Here is a 19,646-nt window from a genome sequence, read left to right on the forward strand (position 1 = left end):
TTTTAAAACTTCTAGAAAACAATTGACGGAAATAAAGGACAAGTAGTGAAAAATAAATGAAACTGACGGAACGACTGATTCAAAATTAAATGAAAAGGATGTTCGATATACTGTATATTTAGGTTGATGTACATATATACGATTCTATATTTTTATCCAGTTTCCAATGTCAAAATAATTAAAATGAGAAGATATTAACCTTATAGCTTTATTTTCCGGCGATGCTGAAATGTAAAATGAAATAAAACAAGTTAAGCGTCTTTGACCCACTTTATCTTTTTATTCGGTCTTCTTCTCAAAGTTCAACGGGAACAATAGAAAAGAACCCGGATAGAACCAATAAGTTGGGTTGCTATAACCAAACAACCCGGATGTTGAACCAGTTACCATGGTTTCGAACCAAAGAACCCGGATAGAACCAAGGGTCTGAACCAAAAGACCCAGATGGAACCAAGGTTTTGAACCAGAGTACCCGGATAGAACCTAATTGCATTCGGAAATCTCATGACTTTTTATACCTTCAACGTATTTTCTAAATCATTTATTTATTTAGTATATTTATATATAATTTATTTTTGTTTTTTTCGGGGGGAGGGGGAGAGTTACGTATTGGTGTAATTAATCAAATCCAATGCAAACTGATGTTGATGGTTTATTCATTTATTGTGATGTTACATCACTGCCTTGGTTAGGGAGAGGGTTAAGCGCTCACACACATCTTTGACCTGACCATGTTTTAATATTTTCTGAAATACAGCAAAATTAAACACCCGCAAACCCATCGACATTACATAATTCGCCATAATAAGCAAACGCAAAAAAACAGTACTTTCGCATTTTACTTAATTGAGAAATGTTAGCTCTGAAATGTAATATACATTGCATTCAAATAAGAAAAAAACATATTATGAAGGAATGATTTTATATTCACGCTATTCGGGACAAGCAATTGAACAACATTAACAGATATTTACGCAGGAATCAAATTGCATATACCAACAAACAAACATAAACCTAACCAAATAAATAAATTGAATTTTTGTCAGCACTTTTTATGTCGATCGATTCCGTTCTAAGTGTAATAATTCCGTATAGAAGTTGACAATTTAGTGAATGAAACGAATAAATGTCATTTAAAGTTAACGAGTCGAGTCGCCTGTCATTATTATAATATGTAAATTCTCAACTGTGTCAAAACTTTAGATAGACAATTCATAAATCGAGCTCAATTCAAGCCAAACAAAAAAATAAAATAATTTTAGAGTATTGATTTCAAACATTTGTAAAAAGGTTCGTATATTAAATCACAAGAAAATCTGGTAATTCACACCCACATTGCGTGTCAGATATTCCTTTTATATAGATTATGTATTTTCATTGATGATTCAACAGTTATTTTGTAAATACACACTATGTTTACACATATGTGTATCGGTTGCGTTGGTCTATGATTTGTGAGACAAAAGTAGCGGAAAAACGAGATATTGTGATATCCACATCATCTGCGGTAAGATTTTTATTTCAAACATCAAAACCTTTATCAAAACTGTTATCTTTTAAAGACGTACTGATACAAAATATGATTTATGTTATATATATCGACCAAGCAAGTCGGTATATGTCATGTGTGTGTATTTAATTATGCATTCCTTTGTTTGGCTGTCTGCCAGACAAAGACAGGATATGTTCTTCTCATACATTTTATGATGGTATGATACTAAATCCTTAACGGGAGGGATTGTGCTTGATTTTCATATGATGAAGACATAATCTTCCAATCAGTTTCATTAAGGTCTAGAGCTGACATGTCAGTAATTGCTAGTAGTCCGGGCCCTTTTTTATTTATGTATCATTGTCATTTTACTTAGTTTCTTTTGTTACCTATTCTGACATCGGACCTGGGCTTCTTTTAAACTGAGTTTTACTGTGCGTATTGTTGTGTGTTTGTTTCTTCTACATTGGCTAGAGCTATAAGGGGAGGGTTTAGATCCCACAAAACACGTTTAACCCCGCCGCATGTTTGCGCCTGTCCCAAGTAAGAAAACTCTAGCCTTTGTTAGTCTTGTATGTTTTTAATTCTTAGTTCATTTAAATATGTTTTGGAGTTTGGTGTGACGTCCATTTTCAGTGAACTAGTACACATTTATTTAGGGATCAGCTTAAGCCCGCTTCTGGGTGCGGGATTTTCTTGCTCTAGTGTGTTGAAGACCCATTGGTGGCCTTCGGCGGTTTCTGCTCTTTGGTCGGGTTGTTGTCTCTTTGAAACATTCACCATTTCCGTTCTCAATTTTCAAGAATGTTAGGTTCAAATGAAAATTAAATCCTTTAATCTCCGTGAACAATTAATGTAAATTATTTATTGCTTCAGTAGTACCAAGTACGTACAGTTATAAAAGATATATATATTTATATATATATATATATATATATATATATATACAAGTCTAAATTGAAAACAACGTTCAAACCTATGATTGCGTTGGATAAAAACCGCAATTTTTATACGTTTGCATGCAAAACAAATTTCTTGGTAGAGGGTTCTAAATACAGCACAAACAACATTTTCCAAATGACCAAATGAGTGAAAAAGTATATTTTAACAAAACGCATTTGACTACCAGGTCGAACAACTGATGTTCTTAAACCCTGCTGACTGCCATTGGCGATTGCCAAATAAACGGATCACAAGATGTAGCAAAACAGATCTTATTATTAAATTATTACCAAACAGAAAACAATAAACGTGCGGAAAAGATGGTATACCGCAAACATGAGGTGCAAAACATTTGTACACCATATCCGGATTTCGACAATTAATGTCTCTTCAGTGATGTTAGGAATCGAAACGGTATTTGGAAGGCCATATAATTTACCTCAATTTAGGATAGACTCTTGAATTTTGAAAGAGTCAAAATAGGATGAACGGATCATATAGACCCGAAGGCAAATATAATACAAGCCCAAACGAAAAAATATAAACAAGTCTAAATTGAAAACAACGTTCAAACCTATGATTGCATTGGATAAAAACCGCAATTTTTATACCTGTGCATGCAAAACAAATTTCTTGGTAGAGGGGTCTAAATACAGCACAAACAACATTTTCCAAAAGACCAAATGAGTGAAAAAGTAAATTTTAACAAAAGCATTTGACTATATATATATATATATATATATATAATGCAAAATGTTTTAATCATTTTACCTTACAGTTCATGCAATTCATGTACATGTAGATATGGATGGTCTGTTTTTAAATCTTAAAAATTCATACAGAAGGTATACGCATAACAATAAACTGAACTCAATGCATAGAACCTTAAAAATAAACTTAGAAAGAGAGCTCAATCTAGTGATATATTTTGTTATACTGGTCACATGTAACTTGTTTGTCACTGCCTGTTACCAAACGCATTGAGATCCTGAATACAAATTTGCAAATTACTCCTTTTAGAAGTAGAATTCAGAGGAAGTAAAACAGTTGTTTAAATAAATGTAGAATGTGTCTATGGGCCGCAGAGTCAACTTCCATATATAGATGCAGGATTTACGTAGTTAAGACTGTTTTGTGATTATAAACATTGTGTATAAGTTTCCAATCATTTGGTTAGAGAACGGAAACGACAGATTTACCAATTTTCCTTTTTAAGGTTCCGTGTTGAGGACCGTACTTTGAACTATAATGGTTTACTCTTTACAAACTGTGACTTGGATGAGAGTTGTCTCATTGGCACTCATACAACATCTTCTTATATATCTAGTGACTCATGAACAGTAAAAGTGACGCCACCCAATATCGAACGTGATCTGTGTTTAGTGGTGATAAGCATTGCGTATAAGTTTAATAATATTTGGTTGAGGCAAACTTAAGTTAGGAGAACGGAAACTATTGTTTTGATGTACGGAACGGACGGACCAGGGTAACATTTTATACCCCCTCCGCTACGGCGACAACACAGAATTTCTGACTACTGGTGATACCCAAGGTTTAACCTCCACCAGCACTGGCATCAACCCACATACAATTTTGATTTCTTTATTTTGAGCAAATAAAGCCATGATTATGCAACCTCTTCACAAGGAGTGTCATATTTTACAAATTGTTTCTACATATACATTTTTTGTAACATTTTATAGCTTATCAGTTTTAATTCAACTTACAAACTTAAATTGTTCATTATTTCCCCTTTTATATGTCTTTTAACATTCTGTTTTGAACAGAACGATTTGTTACATATACTGCACATGTATTTCTAGCAAATCTGACATTATTTCCACTATTTTAAACATTATTACAAAGCCAATCAAATAAAATTCAGTCGAAGTTGAAAATATAAATGTTCAATCAAATATATATAATTGCAAGTCCGCAATTTGCTATATGCACAATTCGTTGGCCAATTGAACGACATGTCCTAAGTTGGTGTTTTTAAAACTTCTAGAAAACAATTGACGGAAATAAAGGACAAGTAGTGAAAAATAAATGAAACTGACGGAACGACTGATTCAAAATTAAATGAAAAGGATGTTCGATATACTGTATATTTAGGTTGATGTACATATATACGATTCTATATTTTTATCCAGTTTCCAATGTCAAAATAATTAAAATGAGAAGATATTAACCTTATAGCTTTATTTTCCGGCGATGCTGAAATGAATAATTATATATAGAACCATTAAGTTGGGTTGCTATAACCAAACAACCCGGATGTTGAACCAGTTACCATGGTTTCGAACCAAAGAACCCGGATAGAACCAAGGGTCTGAACCAAAAGACCCAGATGGAACCAAGGTTTTGAACCAGAGTACCCGGATAGAACCTTATTGCATTCGGAAATCTCATGACTTTTTATACCTTCAACGTATTTTCTAAATCATTTATTTATTTAGTATATTTATATATAATTTATTTTTGTTTTTTTTCGGGGGGAGGGGGAGAGTTACGTATTGGTGTAATTAATCAAATCCAATGCAAACTGATGTTGATGGTTTATTCATTTATTGTGATGTTACATCACTGCCTTGGTTAGGGAGAGGGTTAAGCGCTCACACACATCTTTGACCTGACCATGATTTAATATTTTCTGAAATACAGCAAAATTAAACACCCGCAAACCCATCGACATTACATAATTCGCCATAATAAGCAAACGCAAAAAAACACTACTTTCGCATTTTACTTAATTGAGAAATGTTAGCTCTGAAATGTAATATACATTGCATTCAAATAAGAAAAAAACATATTATGAAGGAATGATTTTATATTCACGCTATTCGGGACAAGCAATTGAACAACATTAACAGATATTTACGCAGGAATCAAATTGCATATACCAACAAACAAACATAAACCTAACCAAATAAATAAATTGAATTTTTGTCAGCACTTTTTATGTCGATCGATTCCGTTCTAAGTGTAATAATTCCGTATAGAAGTTGACAATTTAGTGAATGAAACGAATAAATGTCATTTAAAGTTAACGAGTCGAGTCGCCTGTCATTATTATAATATGTAAATTCTCAACTGTGTCAAAACTTTAGATAGACAATTCATAAATCGAGCTCAATTCAAGCCAAACAAAAAAATAAAATAATTTTAGAGTATTGATTTCAAACATTTGTAAAAAGGTTCGTATATTAAATCACAAGAAAATCTGGTAATTCACACCCACATTGCGTGTCAGATATTCCTTTTATATAGATTATGTATTTTCATTGATGATTCAACAGTTATTTTGTAAATACACACTATGTTTACACATATGTGTATCGGTTGCGTTGGTCTATGATTTGTGAGACAAAAGTAGCGGAAAAACGAGATATTGTGATATCCACATCATCTGCGGTAAGATTTTTATTTCAAACATCAAAACCTTTATCAAAACTGTTATCTTTTAAAGACGTACTGATACAAAATATGATTTATGTTATATATATCGACCAAGCAAGTCGGTATATGTCATGTGTGTGTATTTAATTATGCATTCCTTTGTTTGGCTGTCTGCCAGACAAAGACAGGATATGTTCTTCTCATACATTTTATGATGGTATGATACTAAATCCTTAACGGGAGGGATTGTGCTTGATTTTCATATGATGAAGACATAATCTTCCAATCAGTTTCATTAAGGTCTAGAGCTGACATGTCAGTAATTGCTAGTAGTCCGGGCCCTTTTTTATTTATGTATCATTGTCATTTTACTTAGTTTCTTTTGTTACCTATTCTGACATCGGACCTGGGCTTCTTTTAAACTGAGTTTTACTGTGCGTATTGTTGTGTGTTTGTTTCTTCTACATTGGCTAGAGCTATAAGGGGAGGGTTTAGATCCCACAAAACACGTTTAACCCCGCCGCATGTTTGCGCCTGTCCCAAGTAAGAAAACTCTAGCCTTTGTTAGTCTTGTATGTTTTTAATTCTTAGTTCATTTAAATATGTTTTGGAGTTTGGTGTGACGTCCATTTTCAGTGAACTAGTACACATTTATTTAGGGATCAGCTTAAGCCCGCTTCTGGGTGCGGGATTTTCTTGCTCTAGTGTGTTGAAGACCCATTGGTGGCCTTCGGCGGTTTCTGCTCTTTGGTCGGGTTGTTGTCTCTTTGAAACATTCACCATTTCCGTTCTCAATTTTCAAGAATGTTAGGTTCAAATGAAAATTAAATCCTTTAATCTCCGTGAACAATTAATGTAAATTATTTATTGCTTCAGTAGTACCAAGTACGTACAGTTATGAAAGATATATATATTTATATATATATATATATATATATATATATACAAGTCTAAATTGAAAACAACGTTCAAACCTATGATTGCGTTGGATAAAAACCGCAATTTTTATACGTTTGCATGCAAAACAAATTTCTTGGTAGAGGGGTCTAAATACAGCACAAACAACATTTTCCAAAAGACCAAATGAGTGAAAAAGTATATTTTAACAAAACGCATTTGACTACCAGGTCGAACAACTGATGTTCTTAAACCCTGCTGACTGCCATTGGCGATTGTCAAATAAACGGATCACAAGATGTAGCAAAACAGATCTTATTATTAAATTATTACCAAACAGAAAACAATAAACGTGCGGAAAAGATGGTATACCGCAAACATGAGGTGCAAAAAATTTGTACACCATATCCGGATTTCGACAATTAATGTCTCTTCAGTGATGTTAGGAATCGAAACGGTATTTGGAAGGCCATATAATTTACCTCAATTTAGGATAGACTCTTGAATTTTGAAAGAGTCAAAATAGGATGAACGGATCATATAGACCCGAAGGCAAATATAATACAAGCCCAAACGAAAAAATATAAACAAGTCTAAATTGAAAACAACGTTCAAACCTATGATTGCGTTGGATAAAAACCGCAATTTTTATACCTGTGCATGCAAAACAAATTTCTTGGTAGAGGGGTCTAAATACAGCACAAACAACATTTTCCAAAAGACCAAATGAGTGAAAAAGTATATTTTAACAAAAGCATTTGACTATATATATATATATAGATATATAATGCAAAATGTTTTAATCATTTTACCTTACAGTTCATGCATTTCATGTACATGTAGATATGGATGGTCTGTTTTTAAATCTTAAAAATTCATACAGAAGGTATACGCATAACAATAAACTGAACTCAATGCATAGAACCTTAAAAATAAACTTAGAAAGAGAGCTCAATCTAGTGATATATTTTGTTATACTGGTCACATGTAACTTGTTTGTCACTGCCTGTTACCAAACGCATTGAGATCCTGAATACAAATTTGCAAATTACTCCTTTTAGAAGTAGAATTCAGAGGAAGTAAAACAGTTGTTTAAATAAATGTAGAATGTGTCTATGGGCCGCAGAGTCAACTTCCATATATAGATGCAGGATTTACGTAGTTAAGACTGTTTTGTGATTATAAACATTGTGTATAAGTTTCCAATCATTTGGTTAGAGAACGGAAACGACAGATTTACCAATTTTCCTTTTTAAGGTTCCGTGTTGAGGACCGTACTTTGAACTATAATGGTTTACTCTTTACAAACTGTGACTTGGATGAGAGTTGTCTCATTGGCACTCATACAACATCTTCTTATATATCTAGTGACTCATGAACAGTAAAAGTGACGCCACCCAATATCGAACGTGATCTGTGTTTAGTGGTGATAAGCATTGCGTATAAGTTTAATAATATTTGGTTGAGGCAAACTTAAGTTAGGAGAACGGAAACTATTGTTTTGATGTACGGAACGGACGGACCAGGGTAACATTTTATACCCCCTCCGCTACGGCGACAACACAGAATTTCTGACTACTGGTGATACCCAAGGTTTAACCTCCACCAGCACTGGCATCAACCCACATACTATTTTGATTTCTTTATTTTGAGCAAATAAAGCCATGATTATGCAACCTCTTCACAAGGAGTGTCATATTTTACAAATTGTTTCTACATATACATTTTTTGTAACATTTTATAGCTTATCAGTTTTAATTCAACTTACAAACTTAAATTGTTCATTATTTCCCCTTTTATATGTCTTTTAACATTCTGTTTTGAACAGAACGATTTGTTACATATACTGCACATGTATTTCTAGCAAATCTGACATTATTTCCACTATTTTAAACATTATTACAAAGCCAATCAAATAAAATTCAGTCGAAGTTGAAAATATAAATGTTCAATCAAATATATATATATGCAAGTCCGCAATTTGCTATATGCACAATTCGTTGGCCAATTGAACGACATGTCCTAAGTTGGTGTTTTTAAAACTTCTAGAAAACAATTGACGGAAATAAAGGACAAGTAGTGAAAAATAAATGAAACTGACGGAACGACTGATTCAAAATTAAATGAAAAGGATGTTCGATATACTGTATATTTAGGTTGATGTACATATATACGATTCTATATTTTTATCCAGTTTCCAATGTCAAAATAATTAAAATGAGAAGATATTAACCTTATAGCTTTATTTTCCGGCGATGCTGAAATGAATAATTATATATAGAACCAATAAGTTGGGTTGCTATAACCAAACAACCCGGATGTTGAACCAGTTACCATGGTTTCGAACCAAAGAACCCGGATAGAACCAAGGGTCTGAACCAAAAGACCCAGATGGAACCAAGGTTTTGAACCAGAGTACCCGGATAGAACCTAATTGCATTCGGAAATCTCATGACTTTTTATACCTTCAACGTATTTTCTAAATCATTTATTTATTTAGTATATTTATATATAATTTATTTTTGTTTTTTCGGGGGGAGGGGAGGGAGTTACGTATTGGTGTAATTAATCAAATCCAATGCAAACTGATGTTGATGGTCTATTCATTTATTGTGATGTTACATCACTGCCTTGGTTAGGGAGAGGGTTAAGCGCTCACACACATCTTTGACCTGACCATGTTTTAATATTTTCTGAAATACAGCAAAATTAAACACCCGCAAACCCATCGACATTACATAATTCGCCATAATAAGCAAACGCAAAAAAACACTACTTTCGCATTTTACTTAATTGAGAAATGTTAGCTCTGAAATGTAATATACATTGCATTCAAATAAGAAAAAAAACCATATTATGAAGGGATGATTTTATATTCACGCTATTCGGGACAAGCAATTGAACAACATTAACAGATATTTACGCAGGAATCAAATAGCATATACCAACAAACAAACATAAACCTAACCAAATAAATAAATTGAATTTTTGTCAGCACTTTTTATGTCGATCGATTCCGTTCTAAGTGTAATAATTCCGTATAGAAGTTGACAATTTAGTGAATGAAACGAATAAATGTCATTTAAAGTTAACGAGTCGAGTCGCCTGTCATTATTATAATATGTAATTTCTCAACTGTGTCAAAACTTTAGATAGACAATTTATAAATCGAGCTCAATTCAAGCCAAACAAAAAAATAAATAATTACAGAGTATTGATTTCAAACATTTGTAAAAAGGTTCGTATATTAAATCACAAGAAAATCTGGTAATTCACACCCACATTGCGTGTCAGATATTCCTTTTATATAGATTATGTATTTTCATTGATGATTCAACAGTTATTTTGTAAATACACACTATGTTTACACATATGTGTATCGGTTGCGTTGCTCTATGATTTGTGAGACAAAAGTAGCGGAAAAACGAGATATTGTAATATCCGCATCATCTTCCGTAATATTTTTATTTCAAACATCAAAACCTTTATCAAAACTGTTATCTTTTAAAGACGTACTGATACAAAATATGATTTATGTTATAGTTATCGACCAAGCAAGTCGGTATATGTCATGTAATATCCACGGCTCGATCGACCCTACTCGACCCGAATGACGTAGACGTTCGGGTTAAAGGATCATCCTGACCGTTCAGGTTCAATGTTATATATATACCACGTCAGACATGAGTAAAAATGAATCTTTATGTCTATTGTCTTTTATTATTTATTTATTTATTTTGTGTTGCGGAGGGTTACGAATTGGTGTGATAAGTCAAACCCAATACAAACTGATAGTTAATTCATATAATATGTTGTTCCACCACTGCTTTGGTTAGGGAGAGGATTAAGTGCTAATTTGCATATTTGACCGAATCCTGTTTTGATATTTTGGAAATGCAGCGAAATTATACTCTCGCAAAGGTATCGACAGTACATAATTCGCCATAATTAGTAAACGCGAGAAATAAGTTTTCTTTTGACTTTTATTTCACAAATAAGTGTGTCAGCTCTGAAATCTTAAACAGACATTGAGAACCAATCGAACAGTATTACAGGAATTTAAATTTCATATACCAACAAGCAACCACAAACATAACCGAATGAATACATTGAATTTTTGTCACCATTTTTTATTTTAGTATTACCCATGTGTTGAACGAAACGAATAAATATATATTAAAGTTAACGAGTCGTCTGTATTTTCATATTAATTTACCTCTCAACTGCACCAAAACGCTCAATAGACAATTCATAAATCAGACTTAGTTTAAGCCAAACAAAAACAAAGAAACAAGTAATAACAGAATATTGTTTTCAAAGAAATTTATATAATTTACACCCACATTGCGAAGATAAGATATTCCTTTTTTTATTAACTATATACTTTGTATTAACAGTATTATTATTAAACAGTTATTTGGATAGTACAGACGATGTCAACATTTTTTTTGTATAGGATGACTTTGGTTAATGATTTATGAGACAAAAGTAGCGGGAAAGCTATTCATTTGCGATCCTTACATCATGTTATGCACATCATCTGTGGTAAGATTTTTTTTAAATCGACACCTTTATCAAACATTTATTGAATCAACGAAAAAGATGACTGTATATTTATTATGTTCGATATGAAATCGTTACATGCAATCTATTGAAGAGGGACCGATAAGAAAGGTATGGTTTATTAAATAGTTTTTGACAAAGAGAGTCAGTATATGTATATTGTTTGGTTTTTTAGTGATTAAGATTATAACCCATTGTTGACTGCTGTATATTTGACTTTTTTACCTATTATGTCTGTTTGTTATATTCACGCATCGTTGTCAATATAATGGAATTTGATGCGACTGTCACCCCCAAGTTTTGGTTGGGTTCGTGTTGCCTAGTCTTTAGTTTTCTATGTTGTGTCATGTGTACTATTATTTGTCTGTTTGTCTTCCTAATTTTTAGCCATGGCGTTGTCAGTTAATTTTCGATCTATGAGTTTGACTGTCCCTCTGGTATCTTTCGTCCCTCTTTCATACAAGTGAGAGTTTTAGCTAGATATAAAACCAGGTTCAATCCACCATTTTCTACATAAGAAAATGCCTGTACCAAGTCAGGAATATGACAGCTGTTATTTATTCGTTTGATGTGTTTGAACTTTTGATTTTGCCATTTGATTATGACTTATGTCTAGAAATTGACAATGAGGTTCGGTTGAAAACAAAACTTTACGACAAAAGAGATGATTTCAGCTTCCCAATTATGAATTTTCATTTTTAAACCAAGAGTTCCAAATGGTGAAGTAAAGATCATCACTTTGTAAACTTAACGAACGCCATCACGGGTTGGTTGGCCGTTATGAAGTGTCCGTTTCACAGATGATATCGGATGTGTTCCTTATGTCGTGACCACAATCCCGTTCCCTTTTCACGAATGTGACCTACCGAATTAGACTATTTACCCCTATTTGTGACATTTTTACCTATTTGTGACATTTTTACCTATTGTGTCTGGTTTTTTTTTCACAGATCGTTGTCAATATATTGGAATTTGATGCGACTTTCATACAAATGAGAGGTTTAGCTAGCTTTAAAACCAGGTTCAATCCACCATTTTCTACATAGGAAAATGCCTGTACCAAGTCAGGAATATGATAGTTGTTTACCATTTGTTTGATGTGTTTGAGCTTTTGATTTTGCCATTTGATTAGGGACTTTCCGTTTTGAATTTTCCTCAGAGTTCAGTAATTTTGTGATTTTACTTTTTATTGAAGACTACTAGTGTATGTTATTCTCTAAACGTGTCTAGGTGGTTTTTGTCGCTTGATGTCTCATTGGTGTTAAACCGAAATCTCCGAACATTTTATTTCCGTTTGGTGTACTTTTAACTCGGTGTATGTCAAATCATAAATGAAATGATAATTGATAAACAAAAAATCATTGCTTTTCTTTCCCTCAAGAATAGGCTCAGAGAAAGATTGATCGAAATAAAATTTCGTAAATTAAAGTCCAAAGGAAACGAGACAAAACAAAACACGTTTATCACTTTTTAATCTTAACCCGAATTAGATTCACAAATAGTCCATTAAAAGATGTTCATATCTAAAAGTCGTTAGAAATTCCATTGAGAGCAACACTTATCCAAATCAGATTTTGACTATTTGGATATTTTAAGAAATTTCAGAAAACAAAATTATCTTGTTTGACTTTGAAACACTAATTTTAGATTTAAAATGTACACATAATATCATAAGGTGTTCTTATGAATGATTAAAACTTTCTACTTCAGAATTTGAACTCACAAAGTATACACGAAGTTGTTGATTGATCAATGCCGTAAGTCCTAGTTCATTTGCTGATTCAAAGGTAGCGAAGAAACCGTACAGTATCTCTGAGGTTGTTAATGCACACCTTAGCCGTGCATACTCTAGATTATAGCACAGTAAAAACAAATATTGCAATTCGATCGTCTCTGATGAAGGTTAATTCAGTTGAGCGTTTCGAAATCGCATACAATTTTTAAATGTAATCATTCATCTGCAAAAGTTCAAACGTTGTTTTTTGTTCTGATATGTTACACATTTTGTCATTACATACTTTATGGTTTTCTGTGTAGGTTTTAGAAGACTGTTTTTTTTTTTGCAACGGAGTTGTCGTAATCCCTTCAACTTAATTTGATTGTCCATTCTGTATCTTCTTCGTCTTTTACTTTTTTATTGGTTCCTATCAGCTATGGTAGAGCCTGTACTTATTTTGTCTTATTTTGTCCATTGGTCATTGTTTTACTATAAAAACTGATAACTCCAGGTGGATAATTTTTTACATGTCGTTCAATTTTCATTTTAGATATAGGACACTCATATACATATTTTTGTTTTTCGGGAGTCGTTGCATTTGAAATGTTTCGCTGGAAAAATATTTTACAACAAATACAACTGTTTTAATAATCTTATTTTTTTTTATTTCATGCATTTATTACTGAAATGACGCTTAAAAGAGGGACGAAAGATACCAGAGGGACAGTCAAACTCATAGATCGAAAACAAACTGACAACGCCATGGCCAAAAATAAAAAGACAAACTGACAAATAATAGTACAGATGACACAACATAGAAAACTAAAGACTAAGCAACACGAACCCCACGAAAAACTGGGATGATGTCAGGTGCTCCGGAAGGGTAAGCAGATCCTGCTCCACATGTGGCACCCGTCGTGTTGCTTATGTTATTACTAATCCGGTAAATAGTCTAATTCGGTAGGTCATATTCGTGAAAAGGGTAGGGTATTGTAGTTACGACATAAGGAACATACCCGATATCATCTGTGAAACGGTTATTCCATAACGGTCAACCAACTCGTGATGGTCCGTAAAATTTACGAAGGGATGATTTCAACTTCACCATTTGGAACTCTTGGTTTAATAGTTCCAATTGAGCAGCAATCCTCTATCAAGGAAATCATGATAGGAAATACAAGCCCGGGAATATCGTATCAATTGGGAGATATCTACTCCGTATGCAGGCGCTGCTGTAATGTTGCTACATAGAAATGGAAAGTTCACAATTGGGAAGCTGAACTCATCTCTTTAGTCGTAAAGTTTTGTTTTCAACCGACCCTCATTGTCAATTTCTAGATGTACGTCAAGATATGAGTCAGACTTAACTGTATCTGTATTATCCTTTATCTCTAGTTCGATGGGATAGATTCGTTCAACATAGTCACCAAATTTTGTATTATTTAGTGAGAGAACATCATCTATATAGCGGAACGTAAATTCAAAGGATACTGCTAGCTTCTTATCTTTCTTCCTAAGAGGTTCCTGTATGTAGTCAGCCTCATACTAATAAAGAAACAAGTCGGCACAATTGGTTCCCATTGGAATTCCGACAGTCTGTTGAAAAACACGTCCTCCAAACGCAACAAATATGTTGTCAATCAAGAAATCGAGCATCTTGATAATGTCAGTTTCAGAGAATTTTTTTGTTTGAATCAGAGTGATTCTTTACAAAGTAGGATTTATCCCTCCCCAAGACAAGATACTTTATCTACGTTCGCCATTCTTTTTAATGAAACAAAGTAATACCAACTCTTTCAGTTTGTCTTTTAGTTTGGAATGGGGAATACTTGTGTAAAGTGTAGAAAAGTCAAATGTTTTAATACTATTGCAAGATGAGAGAGTCTAAGATTGTATGTACTCTAAAAGATCTTTGGATTTTTTTAGTATCCACTTCTGATTCACTCCACCTCTAGAATAGGCAGTTTCACAATAACTTTGGACCCCGGCTTTGATTGCTGATAAAATAGATGTTAATAATTTAGAGAGAGGTTTCGTGGAGCAATATACCGTTGTTTGTAAGTACACTTATGTAGTTTAGGTATCAAATGCAGTGATGGAAGATCCAGTTCTTAATCTTTGGTTGAAATTCCAAAGGAACATAGAACAGACCTATGATTATCCAGGATTTCCTCTTTGGTAAGTGTCGTGAGGGTATATGTTGAGTTTCCAAGCGAATTGTCAATACCTAATTCATTTATGAAGCAGTTTATGTAATGATATTTACACACAAAAACGATGTTGTTCGGGGCTTTATCTGCGGGGACAACAACATATTTGTCATGGAGGTATGACAAGTGTTTTGCAATATTTGGGTCTTTAAAAATTGACGTAGTATTGATAGGCTCATTTAGTTTCTTAATTCGGATTTGTATCAACGACCTCACACCCTAATCCATTCGGAAAGAGTATCTACGTCTTCTTTCTTGCGTTTAACCCATTGCCTGGCATAATCCTCGACTGAATCCATCAGTATTTTGAAGTTGTATTTCCAATTGATGGATTTAGTGTCACCAAATCAAATGTGGTATTTGATATGATTGGCCTATAATGATATATTTATTGATGATAATTGTCTGACTTTCGCTTGCAATCAAACCAAAAATAGTAAATCTTAGTATATGAAAACGATTTAAACCGTTTCTTATGTACTATATTAATTCGACTTAATCCATATTGTAACTGTACTATTCCCTTCAGAATATACCAAATACTTAAAATATATTTGTATTTACCATTGTTATTACTTAAATATATGTATCCCACATAAAATATTGCATGATTATTTACTACTAGATCCGAAATCCTTATTTTTGTGTAACTCAGATTTATTATCACTTCGTCAGTTTACGTCTATATAACAGTGTTTTTTCATATGCCTCTATTCTCATCCACTTTCAATTTTAACATTGGCAAAATACATTATTTCGTAATAAGAGGTTTGGCTAGCTATAGAACCATGTTCAACCTAACATTTAATTTTGGGTTATGTCTGTACCAAGTCAGAAACATGACAAACAATTGTCATATCTTATGAACCTTTTTGAATTTACCGTGGGGTTTGACTGATTTGTTAATACCTGTTGTGTCTTTGCACTTTGCGTTTTATTTTAAAATGTCTGTTATGTACTGTACCTTCTATTTCTGTTTGTAAGGAGCCAGTTAATACAAGTTTAATAAGAAGGGGGCAGCAGAAACGTTTATACAACTACTTTTCCGATGGTTATTGTTGACTTAAGTTCATGAATTACATAAAATTTAGTTTGCAACAGTAAATATTGAAATAGTGAATTAGTTATTATTTGAACATATGCTTATCATGACAATAAAAGATGATCAATGATCTTTATAACCCACCTACGGTTGAAATTATAACATAAAAACGTCAAAAGAGCTGATAGAATCGAATTATATCAGTATCCCGACAAGATATTAGAGCTTTGCTTGAGGGAGATATATTCCTTTATTGAAAATGATTTAAAACATTTTATTACAGCACCAATTGTCAATCTAACAATATTCTAAATCTCATGCCAGTATAGAAATACTGTCTTTTGGGCTGGTTATACCCTCGCAGACTAATAGTCCACCAGCAGAGGTTCAACCCTGATGTAGTATTAACATTAACGGTAACAATTGTTATACACCTAGATGCGCATTTCGACAATAAGTTTTTCTTTTCTGATCTGTGCGATCGTTCGTACGCCCGTCAAATACATATCAGATTAAAGTGTTTGGTCAAAGTAGTATATAAATAAAATCTACTCACATAAATATGAAACGTTATGAACTTTATAAATTGTGTGCAAAATTAAGATTCAGGTTGGAAATAAGTACATTCTGGTGTTAAAGTTTTGGTTACATGTATGGTATTTATGCATGAAACTTCGGTTACAATTTTTTGAACATACTATAACTGGTAGGTGAATTAACTTTCCAAATTGTATGATAAATAAAGTTTCGACCCCGACTTTACAGTTCGTTGAAAATAGTCTTAGGATACACGTTGTGCGTTCAGTGAATTGCGTGCTACGGATACTTTATCTGGTTATGCCCTAAAATGTTGAATAGAAAAAAATATCAGATACTTAATCCTGATCCATCGGTGGAACCAATTAAATCTGGCTTCTATTTTTACAGATTTCTCTCTACGTTTTAAGTACTTTCCTTTTGCATCCAAATTTGGGGTTGATATGTTCTTAAAAAAGGAAAAATTGAAAAAAATGTGCTTCGATCGCACCAATTTTCCAAAAGTTTGTATTTTTATTTTCAAACACTGTTTTAATACCGCTTCTATTGGACTGTTTGTTATCAAGGTAATATGTTCTCAGTTAGACAGTACTTCGGTACTGACATGAGTTATAACAAGTGTTTCCTAATTTATCCGAAACTGATGTTCCTATCCTTGGCAAATTTTGTAAGGTATATTTTCTTTATAAGATCTGTCGTTTCCAAGCATTTATTCAACACTGACTAACATATATACCGGTTTCAGTGGTTCTGATGATAACTGATGTTTGTTGTTTGCTAAACGGCCGGGCAAAGATAAATCAACATGCATTACCGCAGTGTAAGCTTTAGAAAAGCGATATCAAAAGGCCATCAAACTGTAGTCGACAAGCAGTGTTGTATTTTTACATGCTCTGATATGTTCTTATTACTCAACACAAGTGTTAGTAAGCACATGTTCGATATCAGTTTATGTTTGTCTGTAACAGTGGTTTACGTTTTCGAAACACTTTCTTCCCAAGTTTTGAGAGACGTGAACTTCCGTTTCTTATTTCGTAATAGCTATTTTATTTTTGCATGCCTCGCTATACACGGGTATCGTGTTTGATAATACAATGTACAACATACACGACATGATTGAATACAAGGCATACGATATGATATCAGTTTTATAAAATAGAAATAACATGTATTTTACAGGTTAAATAATGTCTTCAGTAGGCGGTAGGCCATGGGACATAATGTGTCGTGGCGTAGTTCCAGGCTACTGCTTAAACAATTCAGTTTCACTATGGGATATAGATAATGGGTGTCCACTTCCATTCGATGCAGCTGTTGAATTATTAAAAATTCACACAATTGGGATTATACGTGATATTGAATGGCATTCAATTAGAGGGATCGGTACGTTTGTAATTGGAATGTCACATGCAAGACAACGAAAAGCGAGGACCTTCGATGATACAAATTTATTCACCTGGAAGATAGATGGTGGTGTTAATAATCGATGGCGTGCTTATCATAAAGCTGGATTCGATGGCTTAATAGTATTATGTGTAACTCCACAATACGTCATTCCTCCAAATTCAACGAATGTAAGTCCACAAGACTATGCACTAGCATTGGAGCAAAGATTGGTTCAAATCTTCTCTTTCAATATGAATGATTCTAGACTAGGAAACATATCATTTTGCACCGGACAAATGGCTAACCATCCATTTGCAGGATTAGTTTATATGGCATTTCAGTTTATCTAAAACGCTTCACAGAGCAACATGATTTTGAACTTAATACTTAAAGTAGATATAATAAAGTTTTACGTTAATTAATTACTATTAAGGGAGAATATAATTGAACATTTGGTCTAAACAAATGCAATGCGCAAACAAACATTTTAAAATGAAGATATTATTTGATGAAGTTTAGACATTTCTTTTTTATTGAATGCTAGGATGGTTTTACTTTCCAATAATCATACAATTTGTATTCATTGTATATGTCTCATGTCATACAAAGCAGATCACGCATCCAAGAAAAGATCACCATAAGACATTACAGAAAAAGAATATTTTTTGTATAAAAATTCATCGGAATATTATCCATGGAAACGGCTTGAAACCAGTAACACTAATGTAACTGACATTCAAAGTTGAAAAAAGAGAATGAATTATATTCATAATATATTTTTTTTCTATTTTAGATGTATTTTATTTATAAAATCCTGTACACTATACCCTGATTTAAATAGGGAAGCAAACATTACGATTCCTGTTTTAAAATGATTGTCATTTTTCAATGTTTTCCAAAGAAATAAAAACGAGAAACTAAAAAAAATAATTATTTAAGTGTGTCTGTATATAATTTTTAACATAAATAAGTTTTCAATTAATCTTAACACATTTTAGGAATCTAACTACCTAAACTAACCAGTTAAGTCTGAGTTTATATTTACGAATTGTGAGTCCTAGAGCAAAAGCATAAGCCGAACTCACTACAAAAGTCAAAAAGTCTGAAAAGACCAGTTTTTGTCTGAATTTGCATGAAGTTTTACTCGACATTCTTAATTTGTCTGAATAATTTTTAAACATTCTTGACATAGTATGAATTTGTCTAATAAGGTTCTTGATTTTTCTTGACAGTATGAACATTGTCTTAAAATTTCTCGACACTTCCTGTATCATCTGATAAGAGTCTGGATTAGTCTCGACCAATTCTTGACTGTCTTAAATTTGTCTCGATCTGTCTTGACATATTCTTGACATTCTTAATAATGTCTGAATATGTCTCGACATATTCTTGACATTCTAAATAATGTCTGAATATGTATAAATTTCGCCTGAAATGTGAACAAACTTATTTCGTTTAGGT

The 19,646-nt window shown here is 32.9% G+C and overlaps 1 long non-coding RNA gene across 2 annotated transcripts; it reads left to right on the forward strand.

Annotated features, from left to right (window-relative positions):
• Nucleotides 1-1,395: 1,395 nt before the first annotated feature.
• On the forward strand, nt 1,396-18,977 carry LOC127710933 (uncharacterized). Of its 2 annotated transcripts, none has more exons than XR_007986405.1 (3): nt 1,396-1,507; nt 11,187-11,275; nt 17,979-18,977. It is a non-coding gene; the product is annotated as an uncharacterized LOC127710933 (long non-coding RNA). The 2 variants fall into 2 exon arrangements; XR_007986404.1 differs by lacking the exon at nt 1,396-1,507 and adding an exon at nt 5,739-5,848.
• The last annotated feature ends 669 nt before the right edge of the window (nt 18,978-19,646 follow it).

The sequence above is a fragment of the Mytilus californianus genome, unplaced genomic scaffold (genome assembly GCF_021869535.1).
Source record: "Mytilus californianus isolate M0D057914Y unplaced genomic scaffold, xbMytCali1.0.p SCAF_8, whole genome shotgun sequence".
Taxonomy (NCBI): Eukaryota; Metazoa; Mollusca; class Bivalvia; order Mytilida; family Mytilidae; genus Mytilus; species Mytilus californianus.